The sequence below is a fragment of the Pantherophis guttatus genome, chromosome 7, assembly GCF_059756535.1.
Source record: "Pantherophis guttatus breed Tessera chromosome 7, ASM5975653v1, whole genome shotgun sequence".
Lineage (NCBI taxonomy): Eukaryota > Metazoa > Chordata > Lepidosauria > Squamata > Colubridae > Pantherophis > Pantherophis guttatus.
In genome coordinates this window covers 33,805,072-33,825,362 of record NC_142069.1, presented here as the reverse complement: position 1 = coordinate 33,825,362, position 20,291 = coordinate 33,805,072, and the positions used below count along the sequence as shown (strand labels likewise).

General features: G+C 40.2%; 1 protein-coding gene and 1 long non-coding RNA gene across 5 annotated transcripts in view; one reads left to right on the top strand and one right to left on the bottom strand.

Annotated features, from left to right (window-relative positions):
• GRIN2B (glutamate ionotropic receptor NMDA type subunit 2B) overlaps positions 1 to 3,151 on the bottom strand; it is a 367,937-nt gene extending 364,786 nt beyond the window's left edge. For 2 of the 3 annotated variants that reach the window (XM_034402727.3, XM_087873919.1), the window contains exon 1: positions 2,089 to 3,026. The gene's annotated coding sequence lies outside the window, so the exon portion shown is untranslated. Of the gene's footprint in view, positions 1 to 2,088 lie in introns of all 3 variants that reach the window. The other variant, XM_034402725.3, reaches the window with a different exon arrangement.
• A 632-nt stretch (positions 3,152 to 3,783) lies between these two features.
• LOC117655345 (uncharacterized) overlaps positions 3,784 to 20,291 on the top strand; it is a 96,417-nt gene continuing 79,909 nt past the window's right edge. For both annotated transcript variants that reach the window (XR_009623225.2, XR_004588638.3), the window contains exon 1: positions 3,784 to 4,452. This is a non-coding gene — a long non-coding RNA (uncharacterized LOC117655345). The remainder of the gene's footprint in view (positions 4,453 to 20,291) is intronic.

Genomic DNA, 20,291 nt, shown 5'->3' with positions numbered 1-20,291 from the left:
GAAGGTGCGCCCTTCTCCACTCCGGTCGCAAGTCGCGCTGCAAGACAGCGGAAAGGCGGGAGTGCCGATAGCCACGCTCCAGCCACGCACCTGTCGCCCTAACTCTAGCGAGTAGGCGAGAAATCCCCGCCCCTTTCAGAAGCCGCTCTCCACACCCCCTTAAGCCCCTGCCGCTTGGCTCCGCCCCTCGCTCACACGCGCGCGCGCTCTCCCAGCGCAGGTAAACTTTAGACTCCCACTCGCGGAAGGGGAACGTAGGTAGATGTCACCGAGATCCTGGGCTATTTATAGAAGCGCCAGGCGAACGTGGCTGCTGGTGGGGGGAATTCTACCTCGCACCGGCCTCTCTCGAGCTGTGAAAGGACCGTCATCCTCGCCTCTCTTTACAACCACAGCGGAGCCGGGAGGATGGAAAAGAAACGGTGCCAAGGCGGTACATTCGTTGCGCTCTCGCTCTCTCTCGGCATTTCTGTCACGGCCCCCCTTTGCTTGCCTGGGAAGGATTGCAAGGCAAACAGGGTCCTTTTTCTAGCCTGCGGGGCTTTTCGGCGATCCCCCCCGCAACCGCCCTAGGTTTTACTGGGGACAGGTCCTTCCACCTGTTTCGCAGACGGAAGGCTCGGGAGCCTAGAGGGGTGTGGTGATCATGGAGGGAGCCCTCACCTCTTACTCCTTTCCCGCACCTTGCTTCCCGGATCGTTCGCGTCCCGTTATTGGCCACCATCTCCTGGCAGCCCGGCAGCCCTTCTGGGCCGCTTCTCGGAAGTTGGGAGTGGAAGAGGGTCAGAGGGTCGCGCTTGGCGTGAAATCTTTCGGGAAGCTACTTAGGACCATCTGGTGAGTGAGCCAGAGGTTGCCTCGAAGCCCGGCCAGGGACCCATCCTTACAGAATCCCAGGTAGAAATAATTCAGTGCCTCGCGATGCCAAAGGGGTGGGGGGGGTGTCATATAGTGGCGGGCTCACCAGAGGTTCTAACGGCAATGTAACCGACCAGGAGGGTTACCGGGCGGAACGATTGGGGCTGAAACCAAACGCCACGATTCCCGTTTTTCATACGGTTTTGGAAGCGCATCCACACCCACTCACTAGAGAACTCGTCCGCCTTTGTCTTGCCACCATCTTACCCCTAGACTGGCGTGCCCAATTTCAGTCCTGCATTTAACGGTCTGTGTCGCGTAGGCAGGCACAGTCGAGCAAGAAGATAGCCATTTTGCATCCCATGCTGAAAAATGAGTGTGGATGTGGATGTGTGTGTGGATGTCTGTGTGTGTGTGTGCGAAAGCGAGCCAGGCACGGAGGAAGGGAGAGAAAGAAGGGAAGGGAAGACTGCATGGCTCGCGCCAAGAAGCGAGAAGTCAACGTGGCTAAACCCTGATCCGTTAGGAGGAGAATGGCAGGTGCAGGTTTTGCCTTGGGATAAAGCACGGGGCGGGAGGGGAGGGGTTAGAGGTCTCCTAACGTGCTTAGACTTCTGATAGCCCTCCACCTGCAAACAGACAACGGCTGCCTATACATCAGCAGCCCCCTCTGCTTCTCTTGGGACTGGCTGGCCAGCGCTCGCTACAACTAGCTTTTGCGAAGGCAGCCACATTGGCTTGCCTAAAGCTCCAGGGCCTGCTTGTAGTTGGACTAGAAGACAATCTCAACACCACCATGTTGCATATTCCCAAACGGCCAGGCTGTAAACCCGAGCTAGAGAAGAGGCTGGCCAAGACCATTTTGACAAGGAGGAAGCGAAGCTCCATCTTTGCCCTCCCCTGATCGGTTGCCTCCTGCCCCACCTCCGCCTCCTTTTAGAAGCACGAAAGCACTGTCGTATCAGGTGGAGAAGGGAGGGAATAAGCTCGTGTCTCTTTTCCCCCTGCTCTTCTGACGAGCCAGGGAAGGGAGGAATCAACATGTCTGAATGACTCCTTAAAACCGAATCGCATTCCAAACAGCGTCTCTGGCTCTTTTGTGAGAAGCCCAGCGGTTGGTTTGTGCTATTAGTACAAAATTAGTTGTTTAAAACACGAGTGGCTTTTTTATAGTGTATTGGGGGGGGGATATTCACCAACCTCCACCCCACCCTGAACAAAATCTCCTACCTTGATTTGTAGAAGCAGAACCTCTAGGCGGACAGATTAGGGGAGTGAGCATGTTGGGAATATCCAGTCTCCTCTTCTTGCTTGCATATCCACATAAAGAAGGATGAGGTTTGGGGAGCAAATGGGGAAGGGGCGATGCCAGATGCACATAGAAACCGCTTTCTTGCAAGACGCCTCGACGCTGGCAATCTTGCGTCTGGAAGTGGTGCAAAGGCAAAGCAAGATATCGCCTTCTAAGATGAATCTGATCCAGTAGAGAGGAAAGTCGAAATATGCGGGATCCAGAGAGATCATTCCATTTTCTCTTTTTAAAGAAGGAAGGAAGGAAGAGAAGGAATGCGAGAACGCCACAGTGGCGATTCTTCTATTGGTGCCGATGATAGAAGAAATATATTCCTGGAAGCTTAGCAAAGCAGGCTGAGTTGGGGTGCCGCGAGGGTAGATTTTGGTCCTCCGCGAAGCATGATAATTCTCCAAGCGCCCCCTCCTGAAGGGAAAAGAGGGGAGAGGGTCGGTCTGAGAGGAGGGCGAGAGAGATCGAATAGCTCCTCTGTGGAGACGCTAGCACGTTTCGAAGAATGGGAAGGAAAACGCATTTCCCCACATGAGCCCACAAATAGAGGAATGGCAAACAGCTGTTCCTGGGCTATAAATATGTCAGAGATGCTCCGGCTGTGCCATGGCTGGGATGGGCACGAAGGCGAACTGGAGAAACGGGCGAGCTAGAAACCACCGAAGGAAGGAACTCCGTAACACACACACATGCACACATGCGCGCGCGCACCACACACACACAGACACACACACACGTACACACGAGCGCGTGCGCACCAAATTCAGCCCACCACTCGCGGGGAGCCGTTCAGTGGCGAGCGACTGCCGTTCCTAGCCCCATCTGCATTGCTGCTGACATGTCGGCGGTCTCCTCTTCCCCACCCACCCGCTTCTCCCCCTCCTCGTCCCACCGCCAGCTCCAGAGGAATGAATGAAGCGGGCGGGGGGCTCGACTCTCTACCGAGCCTCCCCGAGACCGCATTTGCTTTTCTGGAGAGGTGTGCGGACCGGGAGGGGGAGGGAGAGACGCACACGCGCGCCCGGCTCGTCACACGCGGCGGCCGCCAACCGACTCCCGTCGGCCAGTAACTGTTGCCACCAGCTGCAACGGACCTCCGGGAGAAGGACCGGAGCTTGGTGGCTGCACCTTCTTCCTCGGGTTACCTGTTAGCTGGAGGCTGTTCTTTGGGGGGGGGGAGACACGGACCAGGCTCGGGGAGGATTTGGAAGAGGGGGAGAGAGAAGGACGACCCTCCTAGAGAAGAGAAGACCCCATTTTGCAGCGACAAGTCCCTCTTCTAAGGGCGTGCGATGCGGGGGGCTATGGTTACCTCAGGGTTGCGGCGGAGAAGGGGGGGGCTTAGCCCCCGGGCATATTGACAATTCACCTCAAGTGCTCTTGAGTTCGTCGGGCTGAAGCTCAGCCCCATTTTGCCCGAAAAAGGCTGCCTCGGGGCAAAGGCAATATTGCCTCCGCTGCAATAGCTTTCAAATACACGCCCACACCGCCACAGCGAATGCCGCCGTTCTCCCCCCCTCCCTCCCCCCCCCCCCCCGGAAAGCAAAGGAAGGTGAAAACCAGGGCGGGAAAGAGAAGAGAGAATAATGGCGCTGTATCCAAAAAAAAAAAAAAAAACTGGTGGCGAGGGAGTAAGGAGGACTCCCTGTGAGTCAATAGTAGAAGACAGGCCCGGAAGGGCGGGAGACTCACAAAAGCGACCTGTCACCCAAGGGTGCGAGTGGGTGGAAGTGGTGTGGGCTGGAGTTAGCCAGCTCTCCCCAATCGCCCGCCTACGAAGCCAGAGGCATTCACACACATCTACCCAATCAACCGGAGTGTCTATCGGGGGGGGGGGGTGTTCACAAGTGAGCGTTGGAGGAATTTCTCCTCTGCCTGGATCTTTCTCTCCCCCCCCCCCCACCTTTCCTCCGCGTTATTAGTGAGATACTGGCTAAGGCAGCAATCAACGTCATGTAGCCGAAGGGCAAAAACACAGGCTTGTCCTAGCCTTTTAGCGCCTCCTACTGGCGACCGTGAAGAAAGCGCACGACGGGGCAAGGGAAACGGGGTCCCGTCGGACACGGTTCGGGGTTCCATTCCTTGCCTTCAAGAAGCCGAACAGATGCCACACCATCTGCATGGACAAAGCAAGATTTTTCTCCCCTGTTCTTTCCCAGGAAAAGCAGCTATATATTCTTGGAGCTCGCTGCCTTCCATGGAAATCAAACGGCGGACTGAATGGTAACAGGAAGAGGAGAGATACTGGCAGCTAAGATCCTTGTGTGAACAAGTGGTGGATTTGAACCGTGGTAAGAGAATTTTTTGCAGTAGAGTTCTCAGGGCTTTTTCTCAGGATTGAGTTAAAAGTGCCCTCTCTGCCGAATATTGTGCTGTCTGTATCATTGTGGACGAAGTAAGTAAAGGGGTTCATGGATTCATTGAGTTTGTTTCTTCTGCCAATGGCAACCAGACCATTGACAATCGCTTTCTTTCACATGGAGTTGGATAGGAGTGTGCCAAATTAGGTGGATGCCTAGAGTGATGGATGTAACTACCTATCAAATGGCAGGTGTTAAGCGGGGACATGGAATAAAGTGGGAAAGAGCTCCCCCAATGTTCCTCACAGGCTCTCCTCTGCACGTGTTGCCTGTCAGCCAGACTGGTTTTGAGCATGGCTATAGCTTTCTTCTGAAATTCAGATCTAAACTTGGGTTCAAGATTAACCTGGCTGACATGTAACAGGCAGAAGGGGGCAAAGTATGAAAGGAGTGGTCAGTAACAACAAAGCTCCATTCCCAACTAATGCTGCAAGGGAATGACACTGTTGCCAATGGATGACCAAGAATTCTGTTTCCACCCCATGGCCAGAAGTGACTGGTCTGGAGAACAAGCCACGCAAGAGCATCATGCAGTGGTAATTAGTCCAAATGAAATAACAAGGGTCATCACCATGGCATCTAGTGCTGCCAAAGCCATAAGCAAAGTAGTTGCACTAAGTGGTCATAACTAATTGTGGTTATTGCATAGTCACAGAAACTGCACTTGCCTGAAATTGATCTTGTGCGAACCTCCAAATGGAATAAAATAAAAATAGAACAAACTACAAAAAATACAACCCCACAAAATCCTTTATCAGCGGAAGCAGATGAAAACTTGTAATGCACTCAATGGCAGCAAAACTAGCAGTGCAGAACCTGGAAGTGTCTGGCTGTCTCTTCTAATTTAAACTGACCTTCTGTGTATCACTATTCTAGTGAGCTTTCAAGTGTGCTAAACCCAATAAGGAGCTTGCATAAGGCCCAATAAGTCAGGTAGTGCACAGGTAAGATGCTTCTGTGAAAACCATGTGCCTCGTTTCTCCTCTTGCACAAGCCAACATCGCCATAGAGAGCTACAGTATGCCCAATGATTAAAGGGAAAGGTTGCGCCCAGAGCAGACTAATGTGTCAACAGGAGCTGAGCAGATCTGAACCCCTGACTATGTCAGCAACCAGTAATCAGTGTAGCATGCCAGATAATATAATCAGCACAATTTTTATTAGGAAAAGAGAAAAAAATATATAGCTAAGGATCACTTTGATTCAAGCATGTGTTAGGTAAGCTAAGGCAGTGTCATGAGGAAATGGCTGGGGAAAAAAGAGGTGGCAAGGTCTCTATAGTCTGTACTTAGGCACTTACCTATTTCTAAAGTACAGGCTGTTTGTAACAATGATCTGCTCTCCTGATTCTATCTACAGTATATATATATGTACACGTGTGTATGTGTACATATACATACACATATGTACATACATATATATATAGACACATACGTGTGTGTGTGTGTGTGTGTGTTTTCTGAGGTTTTCGCGGGTGTTTGTATGTAGGTCTTTGGTTATTCGGGTTTTCTCCCACATAAAATTGGAAGTGTCTTGGCGACGTTTCAACGAAGTCTCATTCATCATCTTCAGGCTGGTGTTTTCGGCTTCATGCTTCTAGGAGCAATGTGTGATCGCAGCTGTTTCTTCCTGCCAGTGGGTGTATGCACTGATTGGGTGGGAGCTTGGCTGTGTTCTGATTGGGTGGAGGTGTGTTCTGATTGGTTGGGGGCTTGGCTGTGCTCTGATTGGATGGGGGGTTGGCTGTGCTCTGATTGGATGGGAGTGTGTTCTGTTTAGGTAGGGGCTTGGTTGTGCTCGGGTTAGTCTGAGTTGCAGGGGGATTTGAGCTGGTGAGCTGCATTGCTGTTGTTTGGTTTCGTGTTCGTGATCGTGCCACATCTTCATGGTGGGTGTCAGTTTGCTTCATATATGGATTGGAAGGGTTTAAAGTGGCTAATGATGCAGCTATAGTCTGGCTTCTGGTTTGTGGTCATATATATATATATATCTTCTTCTGAAGAAGAAGGGTCTTCTGAAGGGTCTTCTTCACATAAGCCTGATGATGGCAGATGAGATTCTGTCGAAACGTCGCTTCTACCCTTTTAGGGATATGTTCACAATTACACGGGAAGAAACCCGAAATATTAACTGTACACACATATATACCCGTGAAAACTTACATAGATAGATAGATAGATAGATAGATAGATAGATAGATAGATAGATATAGATGTGTGTGTGTGTGTGTGTGTGTGTGTGTATACACACACACACACACACACATATATGCATATTCTTTCTAGCCAGGTTTTTTGTATCTTGCTGACAAACAGCAACTCTGTGCTGCTCATTGGGAGACTCAGATAGCTATTTCTGCCTTGTAAGGCGTCATCAGTGAGCCACACCCTCTTCTCAAGTATCCTCCCTGTAAAGGTACAATGTTTCTTTTTCTTTTTCGTAGGCTTTTATGTGCATATTCTTTCTAGCCAGGTTTTACCTACGTAAAATAAGATGTTCTGCAGCCCAGGTTCTGTGAAATCTCATTCACAAGTTTCTGGGCTTTTTGTATCTTGCTGACAAACAGCAACTCTGTGCTGCTCATTGGGAGACTCAGATAGCTATTTCTGCCTTGTAAGGTGTCATCAGTGAGCCACACCCTCAGGGCTGGCTAAGGACAGAAATGCACAGTTGAATAGCACCAACATATTCATGAACCTCACCCATGCTGTCAAATGATCTCAGGTAGTTCTCAAGTATGACTGCAATTAAGTCCAGAATTACAGTCATAAGTTGTGCTAACCATTAAGCAGGTCAACACATGACCAACTCAATTTTGTGACATTTTTTGCAACAGTCATTAAGGGAATACTGTAGTTGTTAAGCAAATCCGTTGTCTGCAACAGGCATTTTTTTGCCTAGAAACTGAAAGTAAATGCTGGTAAATCAAAGTCATGTGACCATGGAGCCATGCAATGTGATCACATGATCATGGGGGGAGCCTGGCCATTGGAACCTCAAAACCAGGTCAAAAATATCTTTTTGGGGTCCATTATAAATTTGTATGGTTCCTAAGTAATTGGTTATAAGTTGAGAACCACCAGTACTGCAATACAATCACTGTTCCAATTTCATGGCATACATATAATGAGTTAAATCAGTTTATAGTTCAATATGACTCCTGGTGACTTCATGAATATCTTGTTTTCTTGGCAACCGTAAAGAAATTATTTGCTATTGCCTTCTTCAAGGATATTAACTATATTATTGGAACAAGGAGACGAAAGAACAATATGATGAAATCACAGATGTTAAGGAGGAAAAGAAATTGCCAAAAACCCAAGAAACAGAAAAATCAAACTAGATGTCAGAACAGACAGAAGAAATTGCAAAAAAGACAAGAGAAACCAAAGCCAAGAAAGACAAAGATCTCAAGAAGGAACTTAATAACCAATTTCAGAGAGTTGTTGGAAGAGAGAAGATATTATATTAGCATATGGAAAAATGAGGAAAGTTTTCCAAAAGATCTCCAAACTCATAAGGAGGTTTCAAACTTGAATTGGAATACTAAACAATGCCAAGTACTCATGATTAAGAGAAAATGAAATAGAGATAGAAGGAATATAGTAAAATTCTATATAGCTGGGTATACAAATTTAAATAAAATAAAAAATAAATAAATAATCACAGCTAAAGTATCTTAGATTAGAAAATAATCCCTAGTTGAAGATTTGTAGTATTAGAAGATGAAGTTAAATCAGTACTCTGCTCATTAATTATTTGGAAAGGTATAGGAATTGTCAAAATATCTGAAAAAATATGGCACACATCAGAAGAAACAGTAAAAGTTCTAACCAAATTATCCCAGCACATCTGAAGAACACTACAAGGCCAACACATTAGAAGAGGTCAGTCTACATACTGATACCAAAGAAAGGAGATTTAATGGTGTGTGCAAATTACTGTACAATACCTTTAGTTTCACATGCTAGCAAAAATAATGCGTAGATTACAGCCCTATATGAAAATGAAAATGAGAGGTTCAAGTCTGTTTTAGAAAATGCTGAGGAACCACAGATTATTGCTGATGTGTGATGGATAATTAAAGAAACCAAAGAATTTATAAAAATAATTCAGTATGTGCTTCACTACTTACACAAAGGCTTGTGATTGAATTTATCATGTCAAGCTGTCAAGTTAGGAAAATGGAAATACAAGAAAATATTATTGTCCTCCAGCATAGAACAGGAACTTGGTGAAACAGACTGGCTCCAGATCAGTAAAGGAGCATACATATTGAGGTAGGCTATGCAGATGACATTACTCTAATTCCTCAAAATGCCAAAAATCTGCAAATTCTATTCAGGAAAATCAAGAATCATACTGAACAAAATGGAACCATCATTAAGCATAAAAAAGGCCAAGCTATTGACAATATGTACAGCAACTTGCTTAGAACTGACAGTAAAGGCATTGAAGTAGTGAATAACTTTAGCTTTTTAGGATCAATTATTAACGGTAAAGGAACCAAAGTAAAAGAACCAAAGGAACCAGAAATATGCTGCAGACTAAAATTGCATAGCAATGAAGGCTGAGGAAAAGATACCCAGATTGCCAGGAGTTTACACCTACAAAGATCAAAATGGTACAAGCTATAATATTCTCTGTAGCACTATATGGAAGAGACAGTTGGATTTAGAAGAAACAGGATAGAAAAAGCTCTGATACCTTTGAACTTTACTGTTGGAGAAGACCCTTGAAAACACCACGAATAACCAAGAAACCAAACAAATGGATCACTGAACAAATCAATCCATCTGATCAGGCTCAAATTATCCTATTTTGGACACCTTATGTGATTATACAGCTCCCTTGGGAAGTCTATAATGCTGGAAAAGATAGAAGGAAAGTGAAGAGGGTAATCAATAGCAAGGTGGATGGACTCAATTACAGTGATGAGGACGTATCATTGGAATACACAAAGGTGCTTTTTCAAAAAGCAACTGGACTATGTTTTTTCCTTAAAGAAGATGTTTCTCTTCTCATCCAAGAACTTTTTTGGATAAGAAGTGAAACATTTTCCTCAAGAAAAAAACATACTCCAGTTGCTTTTTGAAAAAGCACATTTGAGACAACTATGACTTGGATGACCGAGAATCTTCATATATATCATTGGGATAGTTGAAAGGCAAGGTTGGGTGCAGATCATTCATTCTGTAGATGATCTGTGTGATTGCTAACCATTGACACTGATTTAATGGCACATAATATATGAATTTAATCTTCAGGAATGAGTTCCCTCCATTCCCAGTATAGCTAGAGTCGCAGTATTTCCTGGCAAAAACTAATCTGAATAACATATCACATTGGCAGAAGATATTCTTGGTACAGATATATTGTTATTGGTCTGAATCACATGGAATATGCTGGATATACACAGTGAATGAATACATAAATCTCTATTACTGTCAGAAGGCGCCATATGTATGATGTTATACATGCTATATACTTGAACATACCATATCTGTCTGTAATTACAATGTATGTTTTACTTAAGATATTTTTATTTCAAATATTACTAATATTGATCACCAATTTTCCATTTAAGCAATGGCAAAACGAAATTACTAAATTCATATAGCAAGAGGAAAAAATAAGAATTAAATATAAACTGCTGAGGAAGTGAAAGAGAAAGGATTGGGTCTACCCCACTTAAAATTATACTTTGATGCTTGCCCTTTGGTTTGGATGAAGGATTGGGTGACCTTAAAGAATAAGAGGTTATTAGATTTGGAGGATCATGAATTGAGATTGAGCGGCATGCTTATTTGTGGTATGCAATCCTAAGGTGAACACAGATTTAAAAATCGTTTTGTGGACATGCTATCCTAAGAGTTTAGAACAAATATAAAACAAGGCTGTCACCTAAAATGCCACTTTGGCTTTGTTTAAAAAAGCAATAAGACCAATCTGATAGACCTACAGTGAAATAATAAATTTTATTTAAGGTGGACCAAGTTTGAAAAGGAAAGAAGAACTGGAGAGACAAAGGCATATTTCCCATTGGCTCACATATTTACAACTAACAAAAAAAATTAATTAATTTAGATAAGAAATGCCATAGTTTTGAACTGGCAAGAAGTGAATATGAAATTGCATTGTGTGCTAATCATGGACATATTTTTGCTAAGGTTTATAAAATACTAGCTGGATACCTATGCTTCGCTACGAAACTATGTGATCGGGCTTGATAAATCAACACTTACAGCTTGAAAATTTAGTTACCATCGGCCTCTCCTCTCCCCTTCTCTCCCTCAGGCTTCCCCAACAGAACCTTATCTTATCCTATCTCCCTTCTCTCTCTCAGCCTTGCCCCACAGAAACATCTCCTATCCTATCCCCTTCTCTCCCTCAGGCTTACCCCACAGAAGGCTCCCCTATCCTATCCCCTTGTTGCTGCTGTGAAAGTAAAACTGAAAGTGAAACTCCTCTCCTCTGCTTGTGTTATGCATTTGGAACATATTTCTTTTCAGGTGGGGAGGGGGAGTAGAACTCCTTAACATCAGAGCTTGTTAATCATAATATAGGAAATACTAATGCTCTGATGGTCATTTCGAAAAATCCTTTCTTAGTGAGCACCTAGAAGCCAAGAGGAACACATGTGACAGATTTCAAGTTTGTAGGCTTTATAGTTCTGAAGATTTCGTGATTACAGCGTGAGTGGTTTTTGCTTTTATAGATTGAAATTGAATTGGAAAAAATATGTTAAAGATTATATGAATCAATGGGCAAAGAATTTGGTTATAATATAAAGATTGATCAGTGGCAAAAGAAGTGAATAAATGGATTGAAGTTTACATTGAATTATAATTCAATTTTTTATAATATGATCTGGTATTTAATGCCCAGAAAATTGTCACAGATGTATAATAGACTTACAAGTGCATTCTGAAATGCAACTGTAAAGGTGGTGGTTTTTTACCATACCTGGTAGATTTGTGATAAAGCAAAGAAATATTGGGATCAGATGTTTATCTTAATCAAGAAGATTCTTAAAATAAATACTAAAGCGAAATCAGGGGTTTTCTTTTAAGTTTGATGGATAAAGGGCTTGAAAAAAAATTTGAAACTTTATGGTTTGTCAGATGTTCAGGCTGGATTTGGCATTTTTATTGACTATCAAGTCCTTCCCAAGGACCTGGGATAGGTCAATGTGGATGTTTTATGGTATTAATAGTATGGCCATAGGATGTAAACTGTTCTGAGTAAAGCTGCCTTTGCAATTCATTGATGGTGGATCTGTCAATGTTGATGGTGTTCAAATGGTGCTCCAATTGTTTTGGGGTGCACCCAAGGAATCTGTTACTTTTGGTACTACCTTTGCTCTTTTTTTTGCCACGGTTGTTCTATTTCTATTTGAATGTTTTTGTATGTTGTTATCTTCTCCAGTTCTCTTCTGTTCTGCTGTCTCCAGGTATTGCCACATCAAATAACCAGATTTTTTTTCCCTTTCTTATCAATAATTGTTAAGTCTGGGATATAGCAGGTGCTTGTCTGTTTCAATTCTACAGTCCCAGAGCACTTTAGCTTCTTCTTTTTCTATGACTTTTTCTTGCTTGCAGGCAAATGGTGTTTCTTACAGATCCTTTAAAGAACCATTATTGCTACTTTGACATGCCATTGTTTGTAGTCAGTCTGCAACCAGATTTAGCCCTTCAATCTCTTTCTTAAAATTTCATGCTCTTAGCCAGTGCCAGGTCTTGTTCTTATTTGTTTTCCCTGCTACTTTTTAATGTATTGGCCATGTAATGGTTTGTCTTTCCAGATCTTTTTTCTGTTCTTCGTTTGATATTTTTTGTAGACCAATTTGGTCCCTCCAGTACTCAGTAGGCCTTTCTGGTATACTAGCTTCAATGCACCTTCTTCACTATCTTTCAAATATTTTTCCAATGCCCCTTTTTCTTCTTCATCTGTTTGATGTACTTGCAACATTCCATGCCCACCTATTTTCCTTAGTAAGTAGTCTGTTAACATCACTGCATGGATGAAAGGCATGATTCATTGTATTATTTCTTTATAGTCTTCCTATCCAGGGCTTTTTATTTTGCTTGTCTAGTCCACTATTCCAGATACGTATGTAATGACTGGAACTGACAGATGTCAATTGCCTTGATCATATTTCCTCCACTGAGCCGGCCTTTAAGATCTTCACTCTCTTTATGCATCTACTTCTAATCTTTTTTTTTACTTCAGTGTGCTGGATATTGTCAGCTTGAATGATACAAAGTATTTGTAGTGATCATTTTCATCCAGACTCTTGATGTATTTCTATAGGACATCTTGATTCCTTCAAGTGGAAACTGAAGGAAACTGAAAACTATTTTTCCCCTTTTGGTGGAGAGCATGGCACATATGTATAGTCCAAACTCCAGACAACTATAGGCCAATTACCTGCTTAACAGCAACCATCAAATTGCTAACTGGTGTAGTAGCTGATGTAGTTCAACAACATCCTTTCTACAGGAGAAGAAAGGAAACCACCCAAACAGCAAAGGAACAAAAGATCAACTCCTAATTGACAAGATGATTCTGAAAACTGCAAGAGAAGGAAGACCAACTTGAATGTAGCATGGATTGATTGCAAGAAGCTATTTAACTCCCTGCCGCATGATTGGATAACCAAGTGCCTAGAAATAACAGGAATCAGGAAAAAAAATCAGAAGTTTTGTGCAAAGATCAATGGCACAATGGAAGATGTGGTTAGAGGTCATTGGTGATAAATTGGGTGAGATTAATATCAAGAGAGGAATCTTTCAAGAAGGTTCACTATCACTACTACTGTTCGTTTTGCATTGATTCCTCTGTCAGCAAGAAGAACTGAGGATATGGTTATCAAACATCCAAAACATCTGCCAGGTTATCCCACCTCCCTTATATGGACAATCTGAAGTTTTATCATGTTCACAGTGGCAAGAATCTTATGCACACAAAGATGGAAAGACAACAATTTTTTATTTTAGAACAAAAATAAAACATGAAACCATCATCTTTCCAAATAATTACAGACAGTGTATCGATCGGTTTACATCCTTTTGTGCTCAATCCCATCTTCAAAATATCAATATATGACCAAAGCTTATTTTCATAAAAAAATATTTCACTTATTTTATCTCAATTTCCACTTCATATTTCATATTTCTCTCCATATTTTATTATCTAGCCATTGATAAAATAAATCCCATATCAAATAATATTGTTTATCTTCCTGTTCTCTTATTTCAAATGTCAATTTACTCATTTCAGCACAGTCCATCATTTTCTTAATAACTTCTTCATCAGTAGGTATCTTTTCTCCTTTCCAGTTTTTAGTAAATACAATTCTAGCCGCTGTTAAAATGTTCACAATTAAATATTGCAATTCTTTATTATATGTCTCTGGTAATATCCCTAATAAAAATATATCTGGTTTAAAGTCAATATGTCTCTCTATCATTTTTTCCAACCATGTGTGTATCTTAGTCCAATATCTCTTAGCTTCTGCGCATTTCCACCACATATGGTAATAAGATCCTGGAGTCTGATGACATTTCCAACATTTCTCTGATTTGTTCTTGAACATTCTGGCTATCCTCATCGGGGGTAAATGCTACCTGTAAAACATCTTATACAATTTCTCCTTATATGCTGTAGACATTGTCATTTTATAGTTATGCGACCACAATTTTTGCCATTTCTCTAAATCAATACCATGACCAAAATTTTTCTCCCACTCTACCATTGATTCTCTAACTTGTTCTTCTTCCAGTTTTACCTCTAACAAATATCCATATAGCTTTTTAATTACATGATCATCAGAACCCATTAAAATCTTATTTAAATTAGTCAAAGCATTATAAAAACCTTCTTGTTTGAGATCTTCATATCGAGAGTGTATTTGCATATATGAAAACCAATCCATCTTACATCCCTGATCTTCTAGTTCTTGCTTTAATTTAAGTTCACCCTTTTCATCCAATAATTCACTATCTCTAACAATTTGTTCCCTTTTAAATATTACTGAATATGAAAAAGCTTCAATTGTAGATACCCAGACTGGAATCTTCAAATAATAATATTTTTTAACCTTCTCCCAATTCAACAACAAAGCTTCTCGTATCTGGTGCCTTCTAAAGTACCCCTGTATTTTTATTCCTTTATACCATAAAAAGGCGTGCTATCCCATCAACAAGTCATGTCCCTCCAAATTCAATAATCTGGTGTTTCTCAAAGTTATCCATTCTTTAATCCACATTAAACTTGCTGCTTGGTAATAAAGTTCAAAATTAGGCAGGCCAAAACCACCCCTCATTTTAGCATCTTGTAATAACTTTAATTTTATCCTCGTTTCTTTCCCTGCCAAATATATTTCAACATCATTTTATTCAAATCTACAAAAAATTCCTTGCCCAACTTGATTGGAATTGTCTGAAATAAGTACAAAATTCTAGGCAAAATATTCATCTTGATAGTTGAGATCCTATCAATCAAAGATAGCTGTAAATTTCCCCATTTCACCAAATCTTGCCCTATCTGTTGCTTGAGCTTGTTATAATTATTTTCTTTAAGTGCGCTACATCTTGTTTTCAAATATATCCCCAAGTATTTTACCTTATTTGTGACTTGCATCTTTGAAATCTCCATCCGTTTCTCTTTTTGCTTTTACAACATATTTTTAGTCATTATCTTCATTTTATCTTTATTAATTTTCAAGCCAGCTACTTTCCCAAACTCTCCAATGTTTTCTATCAATTTATTTATTGTTATTAATGGTTCTTCAATAATAAAGACCAGGTCATCTGCAAAGGCTTGTAATTTATATTCTTTTTAGAGAAGAAAAAGAGATAAAAGGTATGAAAATTCGAAAAGCAAAAATATTAAGGTTAAATATTTCTGTATAGTACTGCACTGAAAGAAGTGGGAAGTCACTTCTTTTTTTCCATTAATTCTGAACTTCTCTATTCTTTAACTTCCTTAATTTCAATTTCTATTAGTATTTTATCATACAATAAACTTTAATAAAATATATAAAAAAAGAAAAAACATATTAAGTCATATTAAGAAATAAATAACTCAGGAATGTATGTTTATCATTTCTACTGTCTGTCTTTGAAATTTAAAATTCTAAACAATGCTACATCTGTCATCTATCCATTGGACATACTGCAGAAAAAAAATCACTAGGCTTGACAATAGATGAATGGAAATAAGTGAAAAGAGGAAAAGAAACCTGAAAGTTTCTGATAAAAATGGAGAAAATTGATTCCATTGTCAGAATAGAGCAAAAAACAATATTCTTGGTTAGTTTTATAGAATCTGGGGCTATCTTTTTTAGACAATGGCCATCACCCCAGAAAGCCTGGCCATTGGATATGTAGCTGGTGATAATAATAGAAATAGCCCAATAAATATACTGAATAACAGGGGCTACTCAGTATATGCATGCACCACTTTTCTCTTGATAGGACAAAATGCAACAGCAGTATTTTATACAGGCACTACTATACAATGGTACACCAATAACTACATAAGTTTCTGTATTTTAAAAATAAGCATCTAGATGTTCGAAGCAGGAAAGGGCTACATGTCAGCAACTGCTTAATATTTTATTTTTCCATTTATGTCTGAAAGATATACGTTTTGAACAATGAAACTGGAAATGGGTCATTATTCTATTGTTTTTTAGACAAAAGAGGAAAAATCAAAGATGTTAGCATAGCTTGGAGTGGCAATATGATGCTGCTTGACACCACCCTATTCCCATAATGTTGAGAAAATCCCAATCAGAAAACTTTAGAATCCTGAAATTCACACTATAACATTTTGTTACAGAATGCCATGTGTCAAACATTTGTGACTTTGCAATGTCTATTTCAGTGAGAAAAATGAATTAGAAGTAAAAGATACTATATAATTTTATAAATCTTATTTATAAAATCTTATATGATTTTATAAAAATATTTTTAATATTTATATTTATAGCTATTTTGTTGTAGTTTTTATCTCAGCTGCTGAGATAATCCCAAATGATAAATAGATCTAACATTAAACATAACAAAAAAACTAATAGGTTCTCCTCCCCTTACATAATGGTTCTATAAATAGTTATAGGCTTTCCCATCCATACTTATCAAAATGTTATATTAAATAAACAAATATTCCAGATGTAGATTTCTATCTGTCTAATAAACAAGTCGACCCAACATGTAATGATAATTTATATGCAAATGAAAAAAAACCCAGACAACAGCCTAACCAAAATGTTACCCCAATCTTCAAATCCCTCTGTTATTCATTTTACTTTTGGTTGATTTCTTTTATTGTTGGTAACCACCCAGAGTCATTTGTTTGAAATGGGTGATCATATGAATTGAATAAATAAATAACACAGCAAACATCCAAGTATTCACAGGCAAGTAAAGAGGCAAATGATGCCACATTGATCAGTATATCATTACATAAATAATGTCTTTGTATAAATTATGTAGTTACATCATGATATAATTCAGGTCATTTCTACAATTATGTCATGAACACCTACAATATATGTCCTATTATAGTTCAATTACAGACTTGTAGGATTATTATTTTCTCTGGGAAAAAAACCAAATGATCCCACTTGTCACATTTGATATTTTTTATAAATAAGAATTTTAAGCTGTTGCAAAAATGCACTTTAAATGGAAATATAACAGTTTGAAAGGAGATGTGTACAGTAATTTGAAAAAAAATATAGGGATCACTTGGTCCACAATACTGTTCTTTTGTCCTGAACGGCATAAGTTTTATTTGAACAAATTCTAAATTCTGTTTTAAAAGTGCATTCTTCCTCCATGATAAGATTTATACCAACACAGAAGCCACATATGTTAAAATAGTCTATTTTACAGTTATATGCAACCACAGGGTTGATTTTGTATTTATTTAAATGTTTGTATACTTTTTAATTTTTTATATACCTTTAACAAAAAAGTATCTATAGTGGATTACACAGATATATGCAAATGTATTTTACTGTAAATAAAATGTTATTGTCTAGACCAGGGGTGGGGAACTATGCCCCTTTCCACAAATCCAGAAATTAGAAAGGGGCCACCTCTGATCTAGACAGTGGCAGAGTCTCAGGTAGCCTTGAAGAAGCAGAGTCCCTTCACTGTGTATCTGGCTGCTTATACAGACAGAGCAGGAGATGGAACCTGGTGGAGTGAATGGCTAGAAATACTTGCAGAAGCATTAGCAGATGGACTACATCTCCAGATCATTGTGTTCAGGCTTTCTTTTACAAGAGTTTGGGGAATTAATGTCTGAATCAGTACAATGACATCTATAGATTTTTAAATGATAGTTGAACTTCTACTATAGCAATAGCAATACTGCTTAGACTAATATACCGCCCCATCAGGGGTGGGTTCTACTTACCTTTACTACCGGTTTGCAACGGGATAGCTTTGCTTGCACACGCGCCTTCTGCGCATGCGCAGATTGCTTCTGAAGACATCAGGGTCAGTGGGCGGAGCCTCCCACCGGTTTTACTAGTGGTCTGAATTAGGGGCAACCCACCACTGCTCCCCATAGTGTTTTACAGCACTCTCTGAGGGCAATATGCTAACCTAAAAGGTTAGCATATTGCCCTTGCAATCTGAGTCTTCATTTTACTGACCTTGGAAGGATAGAAGACTGAGTCAATCCTGAGCCTGTCAGGATTAAACTTCTGGCTGTAGGCAGAGTTAGCCTGTAATATCACATTCTAACCACTGTGCCACCATTTATACTATGTTTCCTCTAAAAGCACGGGTGTCAAATTTGCAGTGTTACATTGCCGTCATATGATGTATCATGACGTCTTTCCCTTCACGGAGCTGGGATGGGTGTGGACTGTGCATGATACATCCAGCCCACGGGCCGCCAGTTTAACACCTCTGCTCTAAAAGAAGAAACCTCCAAATTTAAGATACACACACCACCACCACCCCGCAAGATTAGACAGAAGATATGAAAACCCTTCATCTATCTTTTTTTAAACCATATTTTCAGTTAATGTAAGATCCCAACCTCATTTTAAAAGTAATTGATTTGGGGAGAAAAATCTATTCTTCCTTCCATCTTCCTTTTCAGGGAAATATAACCCACAGCATCACACTACTAGCCTCAATTACAGGCATTTCTCTATTATAATTATAGTAGCTATTAGTAAGACATATATCCCTGCAGTTCCATGGCACTGTGGACATAGCTTTCAGAATTATTTGAAACCAAAGCTCTCTTGCACTTTGTGCAGTGACAAGTCTTAATTTATACCTACAATCACCACAACGGCATATTTATTAAGCAACATAACTTGTAATTATTGACTGTCATTACCATTCCATACCTGGAGATCCTGTTTTCCATTTGACAGGTTGAACACAGTTATTCTTTCGCTTTTCAAACAGGGGTAACACAATCTGGGCTTTATCAACAATTCTGCTTACATCGTTGTTGCATAACATTTAAGTTGTGTGATTTTAAAAGCACAAAGTGGACACTTTGTTCTGTTGGATCCCATTGAATTCCACTGGATCCCAAATGTCGAAGTGTATATCCTGGATGGTTTCTTTACCTAAGAAGGCAGGAAAATAATAGCAGTTAAAACCTTATATATTTATATGAAAGGTAGAGAACAAACATTGAAAATAAATTGCATAAAGAGTTCTGTCATCTTCCTTAAAAGCAGAAATTATTATAATAGGCAAGTTCACTACTGAGAAAGATCAAATACAAATGTTTAAAGAAAGAGCGTGGGCTACAGACATTGTGTGGGCTTTAGATGTTGGAAGGAAGGACTTTAAATTATATAGATCCTTTGCCTTAATTAGGAAAGTGGACTACCGGGTTAGTCTTACTAGCATAAGGACAATTTATGCATGGCGCCACAGAAAATTAAGGGTAAAAAAGTAAATAATATTGAAACCATATATACCGTATAATTGATATAGGAAAAACAATTAAGCTGTAAGAAACAAAGAAGAGTTCATAGTAAAACTTATGTGTTATGCAACTTATAATAAATAATACATGGAATTAATAGAAATAAATGAATGATTAGCTAACTATAACATTCTGAAAAGGTTTCAGAGGGTGTGGATAAGACTCATGTTAGCAAATTTAGCAGGGTAAGAACTGTTATAAAACACTGGCTACTTTATGCATAAGTGCCTTAATGACTGGCAGGTATGACTGGGTTTATTTTATAATGGAATATAATTTTATTTTTAATGATGTGGCTAGTATCTGACCTCAATCAATTGTGAACATAATTTACACTTTAATTTATTTATTTATTTAGTAAACTTACATGCTGCCCATCTCGCTTAGTCTATAACTTGTACAATTAGACAGATCCTAGTATACGCTTTAGCCATAAATTGTTATCTTTTGTAGGAATGGCCTGAGGAGAGTTTAAATCACCAAACGATTTTCCAAATATTCATAAAGCCCAAATCAAACAGTACATTAAGTATATCATGTCTGGTTATTTGCCTCTTTTATCTTCATTCAAAAGTGTCCATTTGCAGGCAGTAGGGGAATATAAATTATGGAAATCAATGATCCTGAAAGGGAGGGGAAGGAGAAATTTATGGTATGCTTCCTTAAAATTCAGAAATCCAACTTTTTGAGAACTTTTCCTCAAGAATGTGTTATTAGACTGGCTGAAATACCTGAGAAAGAATGGAAATATCGAGATAGATTGGAGGATGAAAAATTAATGGTTTTAG